Here is a 27,778-nt window from a genome sequence, read left to right on the forward strand (position 1 = left end):
ATGTTCAGCTTGAAAACAAGTTTTATTTTATTAAATATTCAGAATATATATCAAATTTCATGCATAATAAGTCTTTGCTGAATGATACTTCGAATATTCTGCAATATATCCGGTGTAATCCGTTGAACGTGTGGAAGCCGTTATATTGAATAATAAAATTATTGATAGACTCTTTTTATCGAAATAATTTTACCGGATAATTTGATTCTAAAATTTGAAAATTAGATCTATCGTAGAAATCATTGAAAATGACCTGAATATGCTGGAAGAAGAGTTTTTATTTTTCTTTTTTTGTCAACACGATGAAATTCCTTCGCATTACGCAATTCAAATACAGCACTTTTTAATTCAGCAATTTTTTAATCGTTCACTCTCTTTCATTCTTTTGTTTTATGGAGATCTTTATAATATAAAATATATCTGTGTCAACCAATCAGCCTTCGATAGAAGAACTTTAACAATGCATGATTGAAGAATGCTATCAGATTACACTGAATGTATTGCAAAACATTCGATGTAACACTGAAAAAAACTTTATTACTGCAAGGAAATCGGAAATGAACATTTTCAATATTTTAATAAAATAAACATTGTTTTCAACTTAAAATTTAAAACGCAATTTATCGAGATATGTATGTGTGTGTGTATATATATATATATACATATATATATGTATATATATACGAATATGTATATATATATGTAAATATATATATTATATAATATTAATATTATATTATAATATAATATATATACTATTAACTATATATACGTATAGATATATGTATGTATGTATATATGTATGTATATTTATATATATAGAGAGTAATTTCGGATGGAATAGCCTTATAGGTGATACGACAGTACTCGGTTTCATATTTTATAGATACAGTTCCATTTTCAAATATTTGATTTCCAAATGTTTTAAATGTTTAACTGATAATGGCACTTAAAAACAATACTCTTCTTGTTTGTTTTCAATTAAGAATTTGAACATATTATTTGTAACATAGAAATGAAATAATTTCAAATTGTAATTGTTAAATGATCTCAAAAATTTGCCTGTTTATCTTCTAAATCATAATTTACTTAATATTTAACCAAGAAACAATAACTTTTTTTTAATACAATGCATTAATATAGTATCTAAAGATTATGTTTATAATTGTACGATTGAATATTGTTGTAAAATTATTGGAAAAACTAGCGCATCATAATTTATTAAATTCCGAAATGAAACGATTTTTTCGGTGACAGTTGACCTTCCATAATTATACATTTTTACGTTTTACGTTTTTAAAACCAGCTACTAAAAAACTCAATGAACTTTTAGTTTTTATATTAATCATTTTTAATGATGAAAATCTATCATGCACCTTCTCTAATCGAAGGATAACAAGTAGAACAACGAATGCGTATGAAGTGTATAAAATGAAAATGAAAAATTAGAATCTGTCTCACTTAATTATTCGCAACTTATTGATAAAAAGACTCGCGTGACAGACACACCAAACACAATGATAAAATTAAATTTAATTAAGAAAATTAATTTCATCTATACTAACATGTTAAGATTCATCTCAATAACTTAAAAAACATAGGAAACGTTTCAAAAGGCAAAAATACCTAAAGTTAAACTTTTAACTAAATAACTAAATAAAATAAAAGTAATATTCTAAAATTTCTAACTAAACAATTAAATAAAATAAAAATAAGTAATTAAATGAAATGAAAAATGAAATTCAGGCTAAAAATTCAAGCTAATCCAGACGGAAACATCTTTCTTACAGAAAATCCATATGAATAATGAAAATTTTACAGACATTTTATGATTCACAAGTGTGAAGAAAATTTTGAGGGAAAATATAATATCGAATATAGAATGCAATAAAGTTGTAAATCGAAACAAGATGGCTGAATTCAATGTGTTAAATTCTATAAATGATTTTACAAATGATCTTCATTATTTTTGAATTTATATGATCACTGTAGAGAATTTTTATAGGAACAAAAGAAAGCATTTTTCTTGCTATTATATTAAAAACGTTTTTTTTTTCTTTTTTTATTTGGTCTATCCCGAAGCATGGATCATCTCACTAGAAAGGATTTTGCATGGGATGCAATTCTTCTCTTTTTTATTTTATAGGTTTTTTAACAAAAATCTCAAATTATCTTTCAATTTTATCCTAATATTATAATTTTTCGTGTATCTATTTTTATAAATAATTTTTGTTTCTTTGAATATTGATTAAATTTAAAATGTATTGAGGCTTTTAAGAAAGTATACTATTGCCCCATTTATTCCTTATGTGTGTATATATATGTACATATATATATATATATATATATATATATATATATATATTTATATAAGGTAACTCGTTTATCTCGAGAAATTGTAATACCTCATGAGGAACTGAACTTACCAAAGAAATATTTTTTACAAATTTGTTTGGTATGTTCGGACACGTCACATAGTGTCAATTATTTTTTCTGTAAGTTGAATGGTGGAAGAAATTTCAAATTCGTTTCATTAATTATACGTTTTTTATTTTTTCTTTTCTATAATTCTTGAGACGAATTCAACGATTTTCTGCATGAGGTTATTTATTATTATAAAATGTTCTAAATTATGTTATAAATTTGTAAGCTTTTAAGGAGATGGAATAAATCTGTATCACTGATTGCTCGGTGTCATGCTATAAACAAAAATCGAATTCCTTACTCCCTCTTTATGCTTTTCAAATTACTGACCTTTATTACGAAATTTATTTTCAGTAAATAATATATATATATATATATATTTATTATATATTATATATATTATTATATATACTATTAATTATAGATGTATATATATCTTTTTATTTAAAGTTATTATAAATATATATATTTGTTTGTAATTAATTATATATGCATATATATAATATATAATTAATTTTAGTATGATTGTATAATTAATTATATTTATATATTATTATATTTAGCTTATTATAAGTTTATATAATCTATAATATAATTTTTATATTTATGTTATATATTATATATATAAATGATTTGTATTATTTATATTAATTATATTATTATTATATAATATAATATAATCGTATTATATTAATGTAAATAATACTATAATTTTTAAATTATTTATATAATTTTTGCGTATAGATGAAAGGAAAAATATTGAATTAAAGTAGATAAAATGTTTAAAATTCTATATGGATAACTAGTACTTCGATTACGTTAATTTTATTAGATTCCATGAGAGTATCAGTAACTGGAGTTGTGTGTTAACTTAATTAGAAAATGCAACAAAGTTCAGACGTAACTTTGATCGATTAAATGATCACGATTTTCTTCGACAGCCTGGAACCTTCTTCTCGATCTACTTCGATTCTTGTGAACGTCAAGGTTCATTAATCTTCTATTTTTCGCTTTTCTCTCTCTCTCTCTCTCTCTCTCTCTCTCTCTCTCTCTCTCTCTCTATCTATCTATCTATCTATCTATCTATCTATCTATCTTTTTCTCCTTAGAAGGAAATTTTCGATGAGATATCTTAATCCTGTGTGAACGATCCATTTATTTTTCTTTTTCTTATTTTCAAAACTTTCCATTCAACTTTCTATTCCATCATCATTCTTATCGCTTCGTTACTTGAAAAATTACATTCCTGTAGTTTATATAATTAAATAAAAAACAAACTGGCAAAGAAATGTATTTTTAAAAATTACATGATACCATCGAACAACAAGAAAAATCTAAAACAGAAATAAAATAAAATAAATTTTGTAAAATCACATTAAATTATCAAACAAGAGAAAAAAATTTGAAAAAAAATAAAATAAAATAAAATAAATTTTTAAAAAATACACGAAATTATCAAAGGATAAAAAAAACTAAAACAAAAGTAAAACAAAAATTCTACTGTTCGTAGAAATGAAATTATTTAAAACTCATTCACGATTTGAATAGATTCAAATAGACATATTAATTATATATTAAGGTTCGCTTAAAAATTTCCTTTGATTATAGCAATAAAAAAAAATGTATATCAAAAAAAGTTTTATGATTACGCATGTCAAATATAATATTTTAAAAAATCACGAATTATGAAGAACCGATTCCATTTAAACTGTTTAATGATTTTTCTTTTTATTTTTCATGGAAAAAACTGTGTTTTTTTTACATCAGACATTTTAAAATATATATGTAAATATATATATATTTTAATCAGACATTTTAATCGATCATGTCTAAAAAATTACTAAATAAATATATATTAACAATTTGATGTCGGATGACGTAGTAATATCTTCTCTGAAGTATTTTTAAAAGCTGAATGCGATTGACGTAGTAATACCTCCTTTTTAGATATGGCTAATAATAGCAAAAAAAAAATTAGAAGAAATCACTTTTCCTAATATATAAAATACAACAAATAATATAGTACAACTAATAAAAATTAAGCTAACTATATCGTCTTTCACTATTACCAAAGCTGAAACATTAAAAATTCAAACATTATTAATTACTAATCAACTGATTTCTAATATCCTAGAAATTTTTTCATTCGTGTTAAATGCAAAAAAAAATTGTTTTAATAAATTGCATTATAAGTTCGTTAAAATAAATATATATCTATATAAAAATATATTAATTTTCGTCTGTAATAATATTAATTATTTTTGATAGTGTGTGCATATTGGATACATGTGCAATTTGTATGCCTGTAATTTTGTATGTATGTAACTTTAAAGTCACGCTTTCATATCTCTATATTTTCCAGAAATTTTACTTCACTTTTTATTTTCATAAAATTAATCGTTACTATATATTTGCAGTTTTAAATATTTTTTGCATATAACATTTATACTCTTAGTGTAATATAATTATAATAACACTTGGATATCGGATGACGTATTAGTTCTTCTTTTTTAAATAAGAACTAAAATAATAAAAAAAGAAAGAGAAAAATTCCCTTTAGATTTGCAAAGTTTGGCAAATAAAAGTTAAAAAGTAGTTTTTAAATATTTTTAGAATATCTAATGTTGTATATTAGGAAATCTTTTTGAAACATGTTTAGAATACAATGAATATTCTTACCATATTATTAGACTTATTCCGGGTGTCGATTCACATGTTCGTAAAAATTAACAGAAACACGCGCGTGATTAAAAAAAAATAAATTTTACTTACATTAAAACGGTCAGTTTTCCCTTAAAATATCATTTTAATACTAATTACAATCAAAGGTTAATTAGTTCTTTATTAACAAAATTATAACATTCCACTGACACTGTACAATCCAACAATTTCATCAGAATGAAATTACTTGGCTTCCACCGATGTTAGCATTGATTAAACACTATTATTAAACTCCGGTTCTGTCATTTGTTTTAAACATTTGTTTAAAATTTTCTAGCTTTAAACTACATATAACCTGTCACTAACTTAGTCATGTAATGTGCTCTCTAGATACCTACCCGAAACTTCGTTGTCAGCATTAAAGTATAACACAAGCGTTAAATAAGTGCAACCAAAAGCTTTGTCCGTCAAAAATATTTCCACTATTTATAAAAATACCTATGGCAAAAATGTTACACAAAACTTGAATGACATAGGAAAAGAGGAAACATAATTTAGTGAAAATACTTTTTACCTGGAAAAAGAGGTAAACGTTTACGTAGAGGAGATTTCAATGTCATCTCTTTTTTTGTTTCTTTTTTTTACTTCCTTTTCTTTTACGGAATGTTATACTTTTTTTTGTCTTCTTTTATATCTCCATAGGATAGCCAGTTATTATAATAATTTCGATATTTTAAGAGTCATTCGTGGTCATTGAAGATGGCAAAACAATTATTATTATTTTCGAATTGTGGAACGAACTGCGATCTTATCATCACTGGACTTATTTGTTCTAACAAATTTTGTTATATTTTCTTCTTTTTTAATTTTTTCTTTTTTTTATAATTAAAATTTTTTTAAATTATGTAAATGTCTTGTCACAAGGGGAAAGTTACTTAAAGTTTCTAATAATACAATAATGGTAGAGCGGTGTAAACGTTATAGCAATTTACAACACTGTGCGCTGAATACCAATAGACGGTTATCGATTGATTACTGAGACAAGTAACACCGTGATAATCAAGATGGATCTCAGGATGAATCAATGAACTTTATTCAAATCGATGGATAGAACCAATTTCGTGGTTAACTCGTTCTTATCAAAGTGATGACCTTGAAGACTTAACGACATATTAGATTTCTTTCTTTATCTTCGAGCACTAAAAATTCCTGTCCATCAATGAAATACCGATTACATGGAAAAATATGATACAACTAATTACTATAGCATATAGTGTTTAAATAAGTTCAGAAATAAAACACGTTCATAATTCGGCGATAAAAGAATAATAATTTTGCGTCGGCAAATATGGTCGACACTTCGAACATATTTTGTAACGTAAGAAAATTTATTTTATCATCGTATTTAACCTTGAATGATCTTCTAGTACGCTATCTAGGATCGTCATAACGTTGGCTATAATGAGACGATAAGAAAAATATAGTATCGCGTCTAAATAAAGAAAAGAAAAACGTGATGACCTTGAAATTATCTCCTCTATGTTTCCACCCACGTAAAAAGTATTTACATCGCAATATGTCCCTTTACATATCATTCAAGTATTGTATATAATATTTTTCTATGTTATTACATGATATATATATATATATATATATATATATATATATATGACGTTTCTTTATCTACGAAAATTGTTTCTTCGTTTTTTCCAAAACATCTACATTAAAACATATACACAATTATTTGTTTTTAGATTGTTTACATTTGTTTACTAGAAAAAATATTACAAGTTAATATAACGTAATGAATTTATTAAAAAATTGTTTTCAGTAGAAAACCAACGTGGTAGTTATTTTGTCGTCCCGTTTAATTAATATAACTAACGAAACATTTGCGACTATGGAATTCACTTTTGTCGCCATCGGCATCGACGAAAAGCACTTTATTACTTTAGTTATCAAAAACGTCCAAAAAGAAGTATGTTGTTTAGAAAAATATTTTGATTTGAAATGTTGTTTTGAAAAGTATTTGACTTGTTATACATTCCGTCGTTACGCATCGAAAAAGAAAAAGAAGACAAAAAGAAAAAGAGAGAGAGAGAGAGAGAGAGAGAGAGAGAGAGAGAAATTTACGAAGTTTGGCGATGGTACAACATTATCTTCGGATATATTAAATTTTCTATATATTTCTGATGAACATTCGTTCATTTCTTTTCTTTTTCGTTTCACTATAATGTGCACAGTAAAAAATAAATTAAAACTAAATAAATGTATCCGCGATATGGACAATTCTCATTGATTTTTTTAATTAATTAAGTTATTAACCATGTAATCTCTCTTTTTTATTATTCTATTTTTATTTTATATAGATATATAATTGTTAGGTCTCTTTTAAAAAAAAGAAAAAGAAAAAAGAGGAAAAAGATAAAAATAACATTTCATCATAAAAAAAGAGAAAAGAAGAACAAAGCAAAAAGTAATAGATAAAATCTTCGAATGCATGCAGATCGGATGATCTCTCGTTCGACGAGAGAATGAAAAGTGAATTTAAAAAGGTAGGAATACTTATGATAGTTATGCAAATGGATAACATTCCATACGCCACCATTCGCTGTCACAAATAAAAGAAAAAGAAAGAAAAGAGAGAAAAAGAAAAAGAGAGAAAGAGAGAAAGAAAGAGAGAGCTTAGCTCGCTTTTTCTTTTCATTCGATATCTCCATTGAATTCCAAACGGTTTATTATAAGACATTTTTCTCAGTTCGAACTTTGCAGAATATTACGATGACACGATTCCGAGAATTTCATTCTTTTCTTCTTTTTTTATCTTTTCTCTTTTTCTAAGAACAACGATAAAAATAACAACAAATTGTCAAACGATATCTTTTTGCAATTTACACAGAGTATTCATTTTGTTATTATATTTTCCATAAATATTTATTTATTAAAGTCTGGAGATAGGCTACACTTCATACTTTGTCGATAAAATTTCTTACGAACAATAAGTAAGACTAAAAAACTTTTTTTATCCCTGCAGAAGGCAACCAGTTTATACAACTTAATAGGTAGGCGTGTAATAATGGGTAACCTACCTACAGGAGCTTAAAAAAAGGGGTTAAAACATTTTCTTTGTAGAAGGTTATATTTTTTTCCTCTTCCTTTTTCTTTCTTTTTCTTTTTTTTTTTTTTTTTTTTAAAGAAAACTGCCACGATAAAATAAGATTATTACGCTAAGAAAGAATCATACATCCGTACTTGCAGACTTGAATTTCACGTAAAGGAAGAAATTTACAGACATAAGGAGAAAGAAATTCATAGAAGCATTACAGAAAGAAAAGAATGCGCGTTTTCTTTGTTTCTTTTTTTTTTAACTGTAACTATAATACAAAATTATTACTCAGATAAAATTCGAACATCTACAAACTTTGGTTCTATTCAAAAGAAGATTATAAATTTGACAAAAGAGAGATAAAGATATTGACGAAAGAAGAAAATGAAAAAGAACAGCTTATAGGAGAGAGCTTAAAAATGAATTCTTTCCTCTTATGAATCGTACTATAAGTTAAAGTAAAGCATATTAAAAAAAAAGTTCATAAATTTGCGAGCATCAGCTTTAAATACACACACACACACACACACACACAAAGAAAGAAGATTGCAAATAAATCAATCAAAATAAAAAAATAAATAAATCGAAATAAAATACACAAGATCGAAAACGAAAATCGGTATAAAGCATTATTCTCGGTTACAATCGCTCTCGAAACTAATTAGCGCTCGTCTATGCCGGTTAAAGCTGTGAAACTGTACCTTCTCTTACCTATACGAAGGCCAATTTACTGTACCCCGTAAAGCCATGCAAGCATGTGGTTACGAACCATACAGAGAGAGAGAGAGAGAGAGAGAGAGAGAGAGAGAGAGAGAGAGAGAGAGAGAGGGAGAGAGAGAAAGATAAAGAGAGAGACAAAGACAGAGAGAGAGAGAGAGATAGAGAGAGGGTGGGTGGTAGATAGGTAGGTAGGTGAGTGAGTGCTCAGAGACGAGAGGTTTGAGGGGTGTGGTGGTTAGTATCAACCCCCATCCCATCCAGTTTCCAATTAAATGTCCAACGTTGTCAGCCAACCGATTCCCATGACATAGTTTCTCTTCACTTCCTCTGTCGATGCTCTAATTAATACTCGAAAGCCGAACTTTCGATTGACAAAACACAATCGGCATATCGCATTCCCCAAACCATAATGTCTCTTGCGATGCTCGTTATCTCGTTTCAACATAATTCTATGTCGCCTAACGACGATCTCTCAGAAGAATCCAACGATGACGTTTCCATTTAAAAATGTCTGCCGATATTCTCTGCAACAAATGGAATTCAATTGTGAGTTAGTATAGTTTATCAATTATTATAATAAAATAACTTCGTATTATATATACGATTGATTGTAAATTATGAGCCGATTCAATATCTCGTTTGTTAAGCAATAAAAAACAAAAAATTGTATATTTATATATATATAATACACACACACACACATACACATATATATATATATATAAAGTTTTATGATTTTCTGCGACAAATATTTGAAGAAGACGAAATAAAATTCTGGTTAAATCGAAAGTTTAATGATTTTTGATTTCTTTTATGAAATATCCTGCAATTTTCTTTTTTAATCAATTATTTTTTAAAAATTTATTAAACAAATATATATCTAAAGTTTAATCTTTTAAAATATTTTTCGCATAAAATCACGAAACTTTTTTTAATATATATACTTTTTTTTCTTCTATTGTTTCCGACAAAAGAGACACTCAACTCATTTTTGATTTATAATCAATCTATATAAATTGAAGAACAATTAATTTTATCCTTGAAGTCCGATTTAAATAGAATTTATTGCTGTTAATTTGTTACACATGAACATGCAACATAATTTAGTTTCTATCTTAATATGGCTTTGTATAATTATAACAAGCTATTCGAATTATCCCTTAAATTTCTAAGCAATGCACCACATTAAGCATTTCTCGTTCCTACATAGTTTAATGTTTGTAAGAACATTCTGTTGAATTACATCTTACGAGTATTACTCGTAGATTTACGTTCTGGATTTGTGCATTTGGTCCTAATTTAAATCCTGCCAGAGGGATATCCTATTCTATAAGCTTTACATAATCAATTTGAAGATTTAACAAAGAAAGAGAAATAAATTAATTGATTATTTGCATCAAAGAAATTATTAATTTCATTTTAATTGTTATATTTTACCATCGAAAAACTTCCTGGATTATTTCCCTTCTTCGTATTGGAAATAAATAATTTTGCCTTTATACCGCATTTCTACACAGATATAAATTAATTGGTAAGTGATTTACAGGAAAAAATCGTGTAATTTAATAAAGTCATTTATAGAGTATTTACCCCTGAAAGTAGGCAATGATAGAAATTTATACACAAAGGGATTGCTTACTTCAAAAGACTCAAAAAAGCTTTCTATCTATAAATAAAACGTAAAGCGATATTATCGATGAAGTATGAAATGTTGCATATCACCAGGGGTAGTTTTAAATGTTATTGTATAAAAAATAATTTTTTACTTTAATCCCATTAATTACGTTTCACAAACAATCTAATAAAATCCTTGAAACTTAAGAAAATATCATTGTAAGATATTTATTAAAATTTTGTTACAATTTTTGTGTTTTAATCATACATACATGAATTTATTATTTGGAAAGTGTCATATAGCGAACGTTAAAAAAAAAGAAAGAAAAAATGATTACATGGTAAAGCCAGTGAACGCGAAGAACGAAATAAAAGAACCTTTGACAAAGTCACGTACGACGATTCAGACGATCCTCCAATTACATTTACGTAAAGTCGACCCCCTTTTCTCGTTGTCATTTCACTACAGAAGCAATTTTGAAATTCGACGCGATGCGTTCTACAAAGGGAAACTTCGTCGAAAATTTTGACGTTAGAGAAAACCATAAAAAAGCAAAAAAGATTCTAAAAAGAAAGAAAAGGAAAAGGAAAAGGAAAAAAAAATTATCTCCACATAAAAGATATACTATTTTAATCATCTTTATTTCTACAAATTGATAACGTTACACTGATTAACACTCATTTTCCCATCTGACGTATGATATATCAATTCTTTTGTATTTTTAATTGTAGAATCTGATTATTGATCTTATTGACCTCTAATAAAGATTTTTTAAATATTTTAGATTTTTTCCAGCTTTTTATGTTGGTTGTATTCTTCTTCTTTTTTTTCTATGAAATATGTAATTCATTATAAATATAAATATATATATATGTATATATACATATATATATATAATATAAAATATAATAAAAATATAATATAAAATGAAGGCTAAGGAACAGCCGATAATGAAATAATATATCATTGAAAAGGAAAATGTACAATTTACGAAAAAAATAATTTCGTCTCAAAAACTGAGCTTGAGGAATTACTTTGTAAAAGTTTTTAACAAAAATACTCGAGACTTTTCATTGTTTGAAAACAAACAAAAAAATATATTTTTTGAGTACATTAAAACCTGAAAAGAAAAGTTATATTTATTAGACCACAAATTGGTACGTTTATTTCCAACCATTGACGTTAACCTCAAAAATCTCGAATTAGCTATTTGATCCTCTTTCAAGGCAATTGTGTGTTCGTGGCTTTTCGGTTAACAGATGTTAAAGAAATTGTAGAGGATCCGATTATTTTATATTACACCTATTAACTATTTATATATTATATTACATCATAATAATATATATATAAGTATTACATCATTTGATGTAATTCAAGATAATCAGTTTTTATCAGACTGTAAAGCCTTTACTAGAGATTGATCAAAGAATATTAATTCGATCGATGAGCAATAGAACAGAGAGAAATTCACAGATCGATAGAATTCAATTATTGTATCATTCTTGCAAAACGCGTTTTATTGCGTTTCTCGTGCTGAATCAACATTGATGCCTAATTTATACTGAGAATCTGATCCCTGATCTCTTCCTAATCGTCAGAGCCATAGATCCACTATGTTATGAAAAAAGACGACAGAACAAGCCTTGGAAATTGTTGAATATTCTCAGCAAAATACCGCTCGCTGCATTTTCACAAATTAATTGGAAAATGCGATTTCTTTTTGAAAGATTTCTTTGAAGAAGTAAGTGGGGCTCATAAGGCATTAGGTTGTCCCAAAAATTTCTTATCTGCACTCGGCTACTTTATCTGGTATTTATACAAAGATGAAACCTTATTTGTCAAACATTGTGGCCATTATCTTCAATCGTCGTCTAGCTGTCGTAGAATATATTTCGTTCGCATTGAAGTCTTATATCGCATTGACCTTTTCATACTCCAAGTGTAACATAGAGATTTGCAACTGAAATTTGCATCATATATGGAAGAAGTACTGCAAGTATTCGGACAGTTCGCGGTTGGTTTAGAAAATTTGGAGTTGGTAATTTTTAGTGAATTGGTAGATATTTTAAATAATCTACGAATAACGATACATAGTAATTTTACAAAGATCGGCTACTTCAATCGCTCTAAAGTATAGATTCCGCATCAGTTGCAAGGAGCAATCTCCTTAACCGTGTTTCGACGTGTGATTTGTTTCTTCAGCGAAACGAAAAAGATCCATTTTTGAAGAGATTGATTACTGGAAATGAGATCTGGATTCTGTACGAGAATATTACACATAAACGATCTTGATTCAGGGATAAGAAGCCTTTAATAAAGATAACAATGGTTTGGTTTTCATCCAAAGAAAGTTTTGATGTCCATTTAGCGGAATTGGAAGGGTATCATCTATTATGAAATACTTCCACAAGGTGAAACAATTAATTCAGTGAAATATTGTTTCCAACTGGACAAATTGAAAGAAACAATCACCACAAAACGGTCAGAATTAACGATCAAACGAGGCATTGTTTTCCAGCACAATAACAACAGACCCCATGTGTCTTTAGCAGTTAAAAATAAATTGTTATCATTTAATTAGAATATTCTTGAGACCTCATCTTCCATACTATGGAGAATAAGGGGATATTGCCCCGTATTATTACTACTTATTTCTTTCAGTAAAAAATTCTCTTCACGGTAAAAATTTTGATACAATAAATGACGTAAAAATGCACTTGGAATGATATTTTGCTAGCAAACCCTATAAGTTCTGGAAACATGACATTATGAGGCTTCTGGAGAGATTGAGAAAGGTAATAGAGCAAAATGGATCATAGATAATTTAATAAAATAATATAAAACATAAGATATTATTCATCTATGATTTCTTTATAAAACGAAAGATACTTTTGAGACAACCTAATAGATAAAGAATACTTCGTGAATCGAAATTATAACAATACATTTTTGAAGTAACGAGATACAGGTGTTTTGATGATATTTAAGTTATGTGTAGTTAATCGTGTTGGCTAACTCGGAAAGAGGGATGACCAATGATATTAATAAAAAGAAAACTTGATTTAAGTACGAAATATGTATATCAATTTAAACTGTGCTGGGTATTTTCGCTTAAGGCATGACCAGTGGTATTGGTAAGAGTCAATTGTTTTACTGTCGAGTACGATCGACATAAAACGATTTAAATTGTATTGGATACCTCTGGTATCTGGTATCCTTGTGTAACTTGGATACACTGGCCAGTGAGGCATGGCCAGTGATATTGGTAAGATTAGGTTGTCTTACTGTTGAATACGAACTCTTTTTTTCGACTTATCGACTTTTATCGCCTAAGCTATCATCACATTCGCAACATCCGCGTACTTTCCCGTTATAATTCTTTCTCTCACGAATGAATTTTACTAAAATTTTCAAAAAACCAATACATTACAAAAGATATACATTTGGTATTTTATTATTAAAGATATTCATTGGTATTTATTTATTTGGTAAAGACATACATTATAATAAATATTTCTTTTTTAACTAAACTACTTAAAAATCGGTTTTTAATTTTTTAAAATTTTCCCTTCAACTACCAACTACGAATACGCAATAAATTATTTACACATTTCAGTAAACAAGCTCGCAAATTATTTAACATATTCGAAGGACCATCTCGTATTGCATCTTCCAATTACATTTAATCACTCTTTTATTTGCCTAAATTGAAAAATATATGTATTTAGGTTTTTGCAACTACGCTGATAAGTCTCTGATAACGTTTATTTTCTTATATCACGAAAACAATCCTTATAGGATGTTATGTGTCCTTTACTTTATCCACTTAAACATCATCTTCTGCTAATCGAAAATGTCGATCAATTTGTTGCGTCGTAAATGCGCAACTACGAAAGCCTGTTACGTTGCTTTTCTCGCACTGAACCATCGATGATGGTCACTTCGTACAGAGGATCTGTCTTTCGTCTCTTCCTAATCATCAGACCTGTAGACTCAATGGTCGCGATGAAAAAAGACAATGGTATAAAACTCGGAGACAGTTGAATGTTCTCAATAAAATACCGTTCGCTGCGTTCCCACAAATTAATGGAATAACGCGATTTCTTTAAAGGATCTCGTGGAACTCGTGAGGTAGATGCGCGATAACTTAGCAATACTTTGTATTTCGAAGAATGTATTTCGAAGAAATGAGATATAGTTGTCGTGATATGCTTGTTTCTTTACGTATAGTTAGTTGTGTTGGCTACCACAAAATGAAGAATGGCCAGTGATGTTCGTAAAACTCGGTTGTTTATTGTTGAGTACGAATGATTAGTTACGATTTAGATTGTACTGGATACCTCCGATTGAGACATAGTAATATTGGTAACATTCGTTTGTCTTATTGTTGAGTAGAAATGGTTTCAATCCATTTGATTTTTGATTTCTATCGAACTATCCGGAAAGGCAATGATAAATTAGGAAAGGGAAAGGGAAAAAAAGGAGTTTAAGTAAAAAGTGCATAGAAAGAGAAAGCAAAATTATCGGTAGTAATATGTCAAAATGATTTGTTCGAAATCTTTAAATAGTCTCATGTGTGATTCTTTATCCTGATGGCCGTTTAAAGTCATGAGTGTTGCATTAACATTTAAAGCATAGGCGCCAGACAAACCCATGTCTCATTTTATCTAGGAATCTATTTTTACTGTTTATTTATTGCTCGATTCGGTACATTATTGAAGACTATGTGCTTGACTAAAAATGTTCTTTATCTACGTGTTTTTTTTTTTTTGCGAATATCCAAAGGCAGATATTCTCAATAATAATCTATCGCTCTTAGTATTGTAAATTGTTAGGAGTGTGCATGTGTGTGTCAACAACAATAGAAGGAAATTTTATAAATAAGTAGACTACAAAACGAACGAAAAGAGAGAGTTTAAAGAATCAAATAAAGATTTCAAATTGCTTACCTTATCTATGAATGATACACAAGAGTAAACTCTCGTTTCAATCATTTGGTCAGAATGTAAAATAGTAATGAGAGAATGTGGATCGTTCAACTGATTGCAGATTCACTTACTTTTTAATACAATCTGATAAATTTATTAAGGCTTGAACAAATACGGAACGCAGAGTTCTTAATTGATCGTCGCTCTTACAAAATGTAAAATACGGAATTATTACTTAGTTACCTATTACTTAGATTTTATAGAATTAATACGGAATATACAGATATTACAGAAATTAATAATTGATTACCAGTTTATTAATTAATCACCGAATACAAAATACAGACTTAAGAATTAATCACGGATTTAATTAATTAGTGACCATGTTTACGGAATGACAGAAACTGACCTTTTAGATTTTTTAAAATCATTCCTTCCGATTCTCCCTTTTTAGACGTATCTAAAAAACTTAGTCCAGGATAAAAAAAATTTGCTTTCTATTGAATAAAAATATTATCGTTACTTTAAACCTCTTGGTTTAAAATTTAATAAATGAATCTATTGTATTAGCGTTGAAGCATGATACGATTCACGCAAAGTTCGAAGAATTTATCGGAATATATTTTTATAGGCTAAGGATATTGGAAATCTTCTAAACTGTTTCTGTTTCTGGAGATGTTAGGCAAGCGCATAAGTAGACTAAAATTCAAAGTATAATATTATAGAATATTGATAACGGCAAGATGGTTTAGAAATTGTTGGGAAACGTATCGATTTACTTCCTCTTTAAAGTGGGTCTTTAGATTACGCATTCCTAACCTTCAACGAGAAAAATATTTATGAATGAGAAAAGGATTCAACGTACGGTTAACTTAAATAGATATAAATAGAAATTCGTTCTATTTAAAATATTTTTTTTTTTTTCACAACAAAAATTTCGTCGGTGATCAATCACCAGACGTAGAAATGTTATCAATAAACTGTTTGACTGGCAATTGGAGATCAAAACTTTTTCGCTGATCCAAAAAAAAAAATATTTTGAACATACACGTCAACAAAGTGACTCTATAACATTTCCATACTATCATCTTATAAAAGGAAATTGAATAGGACATAGAATAGAAGAAAAAAATCAGAACCAATGAAATAGAGTTATTAATTAAAAAATCTCTCTCTTTTGCATTCTTGCAGGATTCTAGCAGAGGTTCTGCTAAAAAATATCATCGTATCGAATCCAGGATGATATTGGAATATTGTTCTAGGTATCTTGTACCTCTGTTGTTTGTTCTTTTCGTTGTTATATCATTGATGTATACCTTAAGAAATTATTGTTACTTCATTTATTAATATAAGTTAAAAAATTAAATTTTCTATTGGTTTTTCATATATCTTTAACGTACAAGGTCTAACTATTCATGAAAGATCTTTAAAGTAAATTTTACAGTATATCGCTCCTATTTTCGTAAGCGCATAGTTTTCGTAAACCTTCTAACTATCTCATCTCTGGTTACCTCACGTAGACGTTATAATCTAAAAGAGGAACTCAACTAAGGACGAATTCTAACCTGTTACACCACAAAATAATTTTACCACAGAAAATCATTTTCCTATTCGATCATTATATCCTTCTCCGGTGTTAAAATCTGTGACTGGATTGGTCGGAATGTAACGAGAGTTAACATATTCATTGCGGATGACACTAATTTACGAAATTATTCATGTTACTATGTTGCCATAGTGATTATGACGCCATTCAGCATCCTCAACTATACCAAATGAATATATATATATATATATATATATATATATATATATATATATATATATAAACCGCAGCTAGAGAAGTACTTGTTTTCGGAAATATAACGAATGTCTTAACCAGCAAATCACTGTCCTAAATGCCATGAGCAAGATTTCAAAACTTGTATATATTCCCATTGTACGATCTGCACGGAGTAATTGCAAACAATGTTAATTATGTTGGGTCACCTAAGGGTAATGTGACGAATAAAGTCATTACAGTGCTCCTTTTCCAGGGATAATGATTAAGAATTATATATTGAAATTGTTGAAAGCTGTAGGATAAATATGATTCTGACAACAAGTTCTGTCGAGCCTTAGTAGACCTCAAGATGAAATGAACTTGTATAATGATGAGTGGTTATACCTAAGTTATAACCACGTGCGCTTGGGATCAATACGGAAACATTTAACGCAGGAAAGGTTCAGACCAAGCGTGGTTAGAGTTGCATGTACTATGTTGGCGGTTATCTCAACGAAGGTACGAAAAGAAGCAAGAGGAGTTTGAAAAGCAAAATCGTTGAGAAATCTTGATGTTGCAATATACGTAGTATGGCATAGTTCGATGGTTACCAATATGGTCATACGAATTGTATCCATATTCATTCCGGCGACGAGGTCAACGAAAAAACAGAGGAAAGAGAATCAAGGACCAAACTTATTCGAATTTATCAATACCGTAGCAACTACGAAAAGGAATGGATATTGAAGAAATCGTTAAAATAATGAAATTATTTAAAAAAAAAAGAAGAAAAAAAGCATTAAGTGCATCGGCGAAAACAAGAACGTCATACAAAACGTCCTATACAATATTCAAAGAATTTCTTAAAGACATTAGAACTTTGCCACCATTGGTAGGGATGATTATTTATTTCCAGTCTACTTTGAGAACAGACTAAAGAGAATTAGAATTATTTAATAAAAAATAAAATTTTTTTAGAATTATATTCAGTAATTAATATTGCTTCAAGACCTCAGCTATTTTGAAGACTACAATAGTCAACATCTTGTTTCCAAGACAAATAATATTTGTAGTGCGAACATGTACAGTTTATTCAATATTACATTAGTCACCGTGATCAACAAGTTATATTTTATGTATGTTTATATATACATGTATTTTCTTGGTTATCATGATCAAATTTGTATGTACTCATATATCTAATGGTTGACAATAGTGAATTTAATAGTTTGGTTAATCGACGATCAAGTCTACGAAAGACTAAATCTCGGCGACTGGAATTATTCTAATGTTTGATATCAAAAGCGGAAAACATTTATGGAAAGACAGTGGAAAAGTGTTTGATCTGGACTCCTTGAATTATATTAATTATTATTCTTGTAATACGAATATATTCACTTGATTGAACGTATTTCACTAATCACAGGGAACAACGAGTCGGAACACCAGACATGGATGTAACCATCAAGGAGATTCAAATCTTAAAATAATTTTAACAAGGGAATTCAATTTTAGAAAATTTTGTTTTCTTTATTTCACAATTCTAAAGTATTCTCTGCAGACCGCTCTTCACAATAAACTGGAATTTATGGACTATTTCTAATGACAATAGCAAGGATAGATTCATATTCGTTGATATGTATCTTCAAGAAATTCTTTGAATATTCCTTTTGTACGGTGTTCTTGTAATCACCGATGCATTGAATTCTTGCTTTTCCTTTCTTTTTTTTGAAAAGTTACTATTTTCTTCGATATTCATTTTGTTCGAAGATTACTACGATATTGAGATCATTCGTCGAATTGATCGTCGGCAATATATATGCAACCTTAGATCCTGTACGGCCATACTGCTAACCTCCGACATTGAACTATACAGTATTATGTATATATCTTCTGGTAACATCGATCAATTCCTCTCGTTTCTTTTCGTATCTTCGTTGAGATGTAATCGCCAACATGACTCCGTACATGCAACTTTAACCACGTTTAGTCCGATCCTCTTCTGCATTAAGTGTCCTTGCATTGATCTCAAGCGCACGTGGTTACAACTTAAGTATAAATATTTATTATTACATGAGCTCATCTCATCACGAAGCTTACTAGAATCTCTTCTTAGAATTATATTCATCCTAAATCTTTCAACTTTCAGTATGTAATTCTTAACCATTGTCCCTGAAAGCACTATAATGATTTTATTCATTACATTACTCTTAGGCAATCATTACCATTTGTTGCTATTATCCAATACACATCGTACAATGAGAATATATACGATTTTGGAAATCTTGCTCATGGCATTTAGGACAGTGGTTTGCGTGTTAAAACATTCACTATTTCCAAAAACAAATATCTTCGTTAGGTACGGTTTATATATATATATATATATATATATATATATATATATATATATTGATTCGAAATAGTTGATAATACCGAATGATGTTACGTGTACCATAGCATCGAAAACAATTTCGCCAATTAACGTCATCCACAGTGAATTTCTTCTATATCTATTCTGTTTAATGGTTTGTTTGCTAGAATTTTTAATCTTTCATCGGCCTAGTCTGAATCGATAATACCCAATGCTAACTAAGACATAGGATTTTAAAGTCGCTACAAAATGATAAATATGTTTCAAGACATATTGACTTGTCTATTGAACAATCCCTAAAAATATACTGTTTATAATAGGATCTTAACTTTTTCCTAGAAAACTATAGTACTCTTATTGACGAACAGGATTAATACTTTCACATAACCTTACCATGGAGAATCTCATTACTAAGAACACTAAAATCCTTCAATGATGGACGATTATCGTCGGCTTCTTTTTAAAATGACTGATGAGACACCATACAAAAGAAAAGCTTCGTCATTCTATTTTAGCAAAGAATATTGGCATTAAACTTTCAATATTAACGTCGTGAATTAACGTGGATTAAGTTTAATACTTTCATTGATTTATATATCTATGAATCTTTTTTACATTATCAAGAATATATTAGTAGTGAGTTGTCTGAACGTTACATTTTCTTCGTATTTAAAATGCTCGATTTAACGTCGTATTTAAACATCGTATTATTATCTTTTTATCAACGCTCCGTATCTTGAAAACGTGAGATCGTAAAGAGAATCCAATTTTCTAATTGAATTCATACTATTCTGAATTTATCCCAATATTAGATAAATCTATTCATTAAACAAATCGGATATGGGGGAAAAAGTTTCAATTTTTTGATCAGCGTTATTATTTCAATTTTAATCATCTTTTATCGTTCAAAACAATCTATATCTATATATAGAATGATCTCATTTTACCCGCAAGTAAACACAATACACACGTATACATCTTTATCTTTATAAATCCGTAATATTATTGTTTCAATTTCATTTGTCCTTTAATCACAGAAGAAAAAAAAACGAAGATTCATAACGCAGGAACATTTGTACGGTAGATTGATTAAAAAAAAAGAAAAAAGATAAAATTCACACCTCTCCCATACATATATGTATTAAAAAGAAAAAAGAAAAAATATCTTCGTATAAATCCATGGTAAAAAACAATTACAAAGAGAAACAGAGAGAGAGAGAGAGAGAGAGAGAGAGAGAGAGACAGACAGACAAACAGACAGACAGAAAGAGAGATAAAAAAATAAAAAAAAGAGACGAAAGTTGGTAGGCAATCGCACGTGCGATGAAATATTCATACAATGACGTTGAAGAGGATAAATTCGCGAAAAGAAAAAGAAGGATGGGAGGGAGGGAGGGAGGTAACAAGAGAGGAAGCTTACGGATGAGTTCGAAAGAAACGAACAAAAGCATGGACATATTGAAGTGAGAAAATATAAGAAAGAAAAATAGATAAAGGGAAGTTTGTACGTATATAATATATACTTCGTAATTTAATCATGGCTAATGTCCTACGACACAAAGATCTATGCATAATGCACATCGAAACGTAGCTTGATCCGCATGTACGATGAGATAAATAAATCGTCTCGTTGTTTTTTATTAATTCAACTTGCATTAGGATTATTATCGGTCTCATAAGAAGGTTATAATTTTTAATAATAATAATTATAATAATAATAAAGAATAATCTTATAAAAAAAATCAATATTTCGAAACGAAGTAAACAAATTTGTAACTAAATAAATTAATCGTGAAAAGTTGTAAGTTTTAATAATAATAATAATAATAATAATAAAGAATAATTTAGTAAAAAGAAAATTAATATTATGAAACAAATTAAATAAATTTGTAACTAAATAAATTAATTAATCGTGAGAAGTTATAATTTTTTATAATAATATTAAAGAATAATTTTATGAAAAGAAAATTAATATTACGAAAAAAATTAAATAAGTATATAATAAATAAATTATAACTAAATAAATTAATTAATCATGAGCAAGTTTTAATCTTTAGTAATAATAATACAGAATAATTTTATAAAAAAATTGATATTACAAAATAAATAAGGAAGTATATAAATTAAATAAGTATATAACTAAATAAATTGATTAATTAATAAATTAATTAATTAATCAATTGATTGATTAATTAATAACTTTTATAAATATATTTAACATTTCATTTTTCAACGAAAAATAGTGAATATAGAATTTCCCTTTTTTCTGTTCTTTTCTTTTTCTTTTTTTTTTAGACTATTAAAATATTGAAACTAGAATTTAACATGAAAATTTCGTGTTTAAATTTTATTTTGAAGTATTAGAAAACTAATGAAATCCTTTCTTCATTCTTTCATTACTTTCCTTCCTGTCAGTTTCTTCCTTCTCCTTTGACAATTTTCCTTTATCTGACTTCAGCAGTTTATGGCATTTGTCTGGCTTGTTTGCCAACGGTTACCTCGGCCGATAGCTAGACTCCTAATCATTCTAAAGGCATCTCTACGTCTTTAAGCCCGTAGTTCGCTTAGTTGCCACGAATGATTACCTAAACCGAGTGTATATACCTAATCAAACATCCGGCTAACCCTTCCGTCTTTCACGATTACTAGAACGGAGATACTAAAAGTATTTACTAACTAGTTACTAATCAATTGATTTCTAATGTCCGTAATTATAAAACTTTCTTCATTTGTACTTAACGAAAACAAAAATTGTTTAAATGAATTTCATTAGAAATTCATTGAAAAAAAATTACACACACACACGTAACTATATTATGAAAATATGTGTATATGTGTGTGTATATGTGCGCGTGCGATTAAAATGAAACATCCTATATATAGATATATGTATAGATTTTTTTAGATGATTAAAAAACTTGTCACTCAATTGTGTAATTTTAAAATCATGCTCTTATAAGTCCGTATTTTTTAAAACATTTATTTTTTCACTTTTAATTGTCGTAAAATTAATCGTTATTTTATACCTATATCCAGTTTTAAATATTAAAAAAAAAAATATTCTTTCTAAAAAACTTTCTTAAAAAATATGAATAATACTTTTAGTGTAATATAATTATATTAGCATTTTGATGTCGAATAACGTAATAGTACATCTTTCTTAAATAAGAACTGGAATAGTAAAAAAGAAAAAAGAAAAATCGTTTTTCCTATAGATATGCAAAGTTTGACAAATGAAAGTTAAATAGGAGTTTCTAAATATTTTAAAAATATCTGATATTATCTAGTTCTATCTGTATATTCGCAAATCTTTTTGAAACATGGAATACGATGAAACTTCTCACCATATTGTTACACTTATTCCAGGTGTCGACTAACGTGTTCGCAAAGATTAATAGAAACACGCGCGTAATTAAGAGAAAATAAACTTTGTTTATACTAAAACGATCAGTTTTGTATTAAAATATCATTCTAATACTAATTATAGTCAAGGTTAATTAACTCTTTGTTAACAAAATTATAACAATCTACTGGGACTCCAATTTTATGCAATCCATTTCACCAGAATAATTCATCGATTTATCTTTCGTTAAAAAATATTATCAAACTCTATTTCTATCATTTGTTCTAAACATTTGTTTCAAATTTTCTAGTTTTAAACTATATATAACTTGTCGCTGATTCAATCATTTTAGATACTCTCCTATTACTTATCCAAAACTTTTCATTAGTAAAGTATTAATATAACTTTTGTATTATATATTATTTTTTGTAGATACAATCAAAAAATAAATTGAATTATAGAGAGTTGATCGATGATTATCGATTTTGACGGAAAAATTCAATAAAATATTCTCCAATTTAATTAAAAAAGTTGAAAGATCATAAAATTATTGTATTCATTTTCGGTTCTTTAAAAAAATACAAAAAAGAAATCAGAAATAGACAAAAAAAAATAAAAATAAAAATAAAAAAATGTATATATACATTATTGTCTGTAATATAATACTAATTATTAATAATACTTAATAATTGTTAATAACTGTAATGTAATGTAGTAATAATTATTAATAATAATAATATTTTATTAATAATAAGTTATATATTAAGTAATATGGTACTAATTAATAATACTTATAATCGTATGATAAATAATTGATAATGACATCATTAATAATAACATTATTAATAATTATTAATAATGACATTGCTAATAATTAAATTACTAATAATTATTAATAATGACATTACTAATAATGAAATTATTAATAATTATTAATAATGACAATATTAATAATTATTACTTCATTGATTAATATTAATACTAATATTAATAATAATTATTACTTCGTTAATAAATATTAATAGTGATATTATTAATAATTATTACTTCATTGATTAGTATTAATACTAATATTAATAATAATTATTACTTCCTTAATAAATATTAATAGTGATATTATTAATAATTATTACTTCACTAATTAGTATTAATACCAATATTAATAAAAATTATTACAACGTTAATAAATATTAATAGTGATATTATTAATAATTATTACTACATTACAGGTAATAATTTATATATATATTTTTTCTTCATTTTGTTTTTTTTTTAATACTATTAATACTTAATGATAAATATTATTAATAATGGCCATTGATTAATATTATTAATTTCGATGAGAATGACAATGATTCAAAAACGGTTCAAATGACAATGATTTTATCAAATTATTCAATTAATTTCTTAAATCATGTACGATAGTTTTATCTTTAAGTAAAGCATTTAGTTAAACCAGGCAGTCTATCAAATAGTTATCGCTAAGAGACATAGAGTTAACCATCACAACACGCGTATTAGTTTACATCGAAGCGTGTGCGTAGGAATTTGCGGTTAAATCTGTATCTCTTATTCACTTGGGTAGGATAATATAGTTCACGATTAAACCTCGACGTTAGCTATATAATCATAGAGAAAGAGAGGGAGAGAGAGAGAAAGAGGGAGAGAGAGAGAGACAGAGACAGAGAGAGATGGAGAGAGAAAGAGAGGAGAGAAATGGAGAGAGAGATAGAGAGAGATGGAGAGAGATAGAGAGAGAGTTGGAGAGAGATAGAGGGAGAGAGAGAGAGAGAGAGAGAGAGAGGTTACATGATCGATAGTTAATTATTGCCAACCACAAGAAATACGATAACAAGAGATCGTCTACGCGTTACAACGCGTACATAAATATATATACAATATATTCAAGAGAATGTATTAGTGAATTACAATAACCAAAGCAAATCTTTAAAAGTTTAAAGACATATACCGAATTTATCATTTCTATATAGCGATCTTAATATTTAAGAATCAATTTCTATTTTTATTTATTACTGATAATATTTTGATATTAATATTACTGTTACATATTTTGTAAAAGAAATGGTCAGTATATAAGTACATGAAAATATTGAGCAGTATTCATAATAAAGTATCAGTAGATAATATTTTTATAAATACTGACCATCTATTTAACATACTAACAAATTATTATATTTTAAAATATTAAAATTAAAATACAGACAGTTTTTGCATTAATCGATGTAATAATGACTATTTATATTACGTATTGATATTTTATTATAGATATCCAATATTTATTTAAAATATTTATTAAAAATATTTAAAAATACTAATGCAAAAATCTAATAGCCATTAGGATGTATAGAAAACTTAATATGTGATACGAAATATAAACGATATCACTTGATTTCAAAGTCTACTTTTCGAATTTTATTTTACCAACTTTCTCAACATTTTTAATAAATTTTTTTTAAATCAAAGTTAAAAATATATATTATTGTGTGTGTGTGTGTGTGTGTGTGTGTGTGTGTGTGTGTGTGTGTGTGTGTGTGTGTGTGTGTGTGTGTGTGTGTGTGTGTGTGTGTGTGTGTGTGTGTGTGTGTGTATTTGTATGGGGATGAGTGTGTATGCTTATTAAGAAAATATGCGAAGAAAAAGTTTTTGAGTTCATTTGTTGAAATTTGATATTATTATTTCACTTTCATTCGTTCGATAAGACATATCGTGACAGTAAATGGAGGAAGACAATAGGGATATATTATTCATATTCCATTCGTTCCCTCAGGGAAATATCCTTAGTCACTCCGGCTGATTTTCAATATAACAGGCTCGCTCCATTCTCGGCTTAGATATAAAAAGAGAATCGGAAATATGAGGGAAAATATCGTGGTGAGGTAAATAAGCTTTATGTTTGATTCTTTGATCGATGTTTATTTATATTTAATAAATTATTAATGTCCTTTTTGTCTTATTAACTAAATGATATAAAAAAAACTTTTCATACATTGCTTATCTGGAGGAGCATAAAAAAAAAATAATTTCTTATCGATAAATAATATTCTTAACCGATATTATCGACGAAGTATGATGTTTTGCGTATTTTCAGCATTAGACATCAAATATTAAAGTAAATGAATAATTTATATTAAGAAACATTTCCATCGTTTAAAAATTAAACGATTAATTACGTATCGTTATATATGATTTTTATAAACGTTTATAAAACTTTTGATCAAATACATACATTTTTTTATAATTAAAAATCTGTGTGATGAACATTATTTGTGTTCACAAAAAAATTTTGTTTTTCTTTTTTTTATTTCTTCCTTTTAAATTTGGAAAACACCGTAGAAAATATTGAACACGTTTTGTTATTAACTCGAGTATCTAAAATGACCAATTGCATTAAAAAGAAAAAAAGTAAAATGGACGAGGGGTATTCCAAAAGTAATTGTTCAATAGTTCGGTTCAGTGAGTTTTCGTTCATTCACCACGTGAACGGTGGGATAGCAACAAACGAGAAAATAATTATTCCGCGTATCGAGTTCCCACGTCTTTTGTAGATAGATGCGCGAGAATTTCATTAGAGAAAAGGGATCGTTGGGGAAGAAAACAATCACGATAGGACGGTACGAGGTCCGTTAATCGAAATAAAAGGGCTAAATCGTACGAAAGTCACTCTTCGACGAGAAAAATTTAAATAAAAAAAAGGAGGGAGAAATTAGTACATTAAAAAGCAACAAAAACTATCAATCGTTAACGATACGAAAGATAAAATAAAATACAATCGTTGGATACAATTGTTATTAAAACGAAGAAAAGAAAAATAATACAAAAATATATTACTTATAAATTTATAAAAAAGTATTTCATTTGCGTTAATGAATTATTTAATTGCTTGTAGCTTTCCTTTTTCTTTCTTTTAACAATCGAACGCTATGAAAAATTGTCAATTATTTACAATAAAAAAGAAGAAGAATAGATAAAAAAGAAATAAAAATAAAAAAAATAAACATAAATAGAATAAAATAAAAAGAGGAACTATTTCGTTAAGGGAAAAATATATAAATAAATTTCAACAAAATCGTCCGAAAAATATTATTAGAAATATAATTAATTATTTAATTATTTATATCTTTTCAATTAGACTCGATTTCTTGTCTTTCTTTTTTCCCTTTTTTTTTTCTTTTTCCAAGGATGGACGATCGATATCTCTCGATGAAACATTTATAACTCCTTTTTTTATGGTGGTCAATGGTTAGGCTAGAAGTGGCATAGTTTATTAGCTACATTTTCCTCGGTAACAGCCCTTTAGAGAAGTAGCAAACACGCGCACACGCGCACACGCATACACGCAAATACACAGATCTACACAAATACACACGCACACTAATACATTACGAGAGATTCGCATTTCCCTTTGACGAGCTTCGCCGTTGCCATGGAAATTGAATGTCAGTTAGGGTGTACGTACGTACTTGGCCCTTTATACCATACTCCTGTTACCCAGGCTGCATGTGATCTCTTAGAACTCGTTTCTCTGATTGATTTTTACCTCAAGTTTTCTTCAAGAATTTATTCAATTGCTCATCGAATAAAAAAAAAAAAAATTAATGAATATCAGTTTCATGAACGAATTTGTTCGATCCAATATCGATTAAAAATTAAAAAAGAAGAAAATAAAAGGAAATTATAATGTTTATCTTGAATTATTTATTAACTAGATAAAAATAATAATAATTATTCATTATGATTTTGTTACTACATACAATAATAAATGTATATTAAGTCTTTAAGTAAATTAAACAAAAGAATTCAGTAGAAATGAATTTCAAATGAAAAAAC

At 27.5% G+C, this 27,778-nt stretch overlaps 1 protein-coding gene across 3 annotated transcripts in view; it reads left to right on the forward strand.

The window, feature by feature from the left end:
- The window catches only part of LOC122633850 (GTP-binding protein Di-Ras2), a 79,370-nt gene that overhangs the window by 41,810 nt on the left and 9,782 nt on the right, over nt 1-27,778 (forward strand). Inside the window, exons 1-2 of one of the 3 annotated variants that reach the window (XM_043822271.1) lie at nt 15,271-15,283; nt 18,445-18,448. The exons of the other annotated variants lie outside the window; for them this stretch is intronic. The gene's annotated coding sequence lies outside the window, so the exon portion shown is untranslated. Of the gene's footprint in view, nt 1-15,270; nt 15,284-18,444; nt 18,449-27,778 lie in introns of those variants that run through there. 3 annotated transcript variants of the gene reach the window in all.

This window comes from Vespula pensylvanica, chromosome 13 (assembly GCF_014466175.1).
Source record: "Vespula pensylvanica isolate Volc-1 chromosome 13, ASM1446617v1, whole genome shotgun sequence".
NCBI lineage: Eukaryota > Metazoa > Arthropoda > Insecta > Hymenoptera > Vespidae > Vespula > Vespula pensylvanica.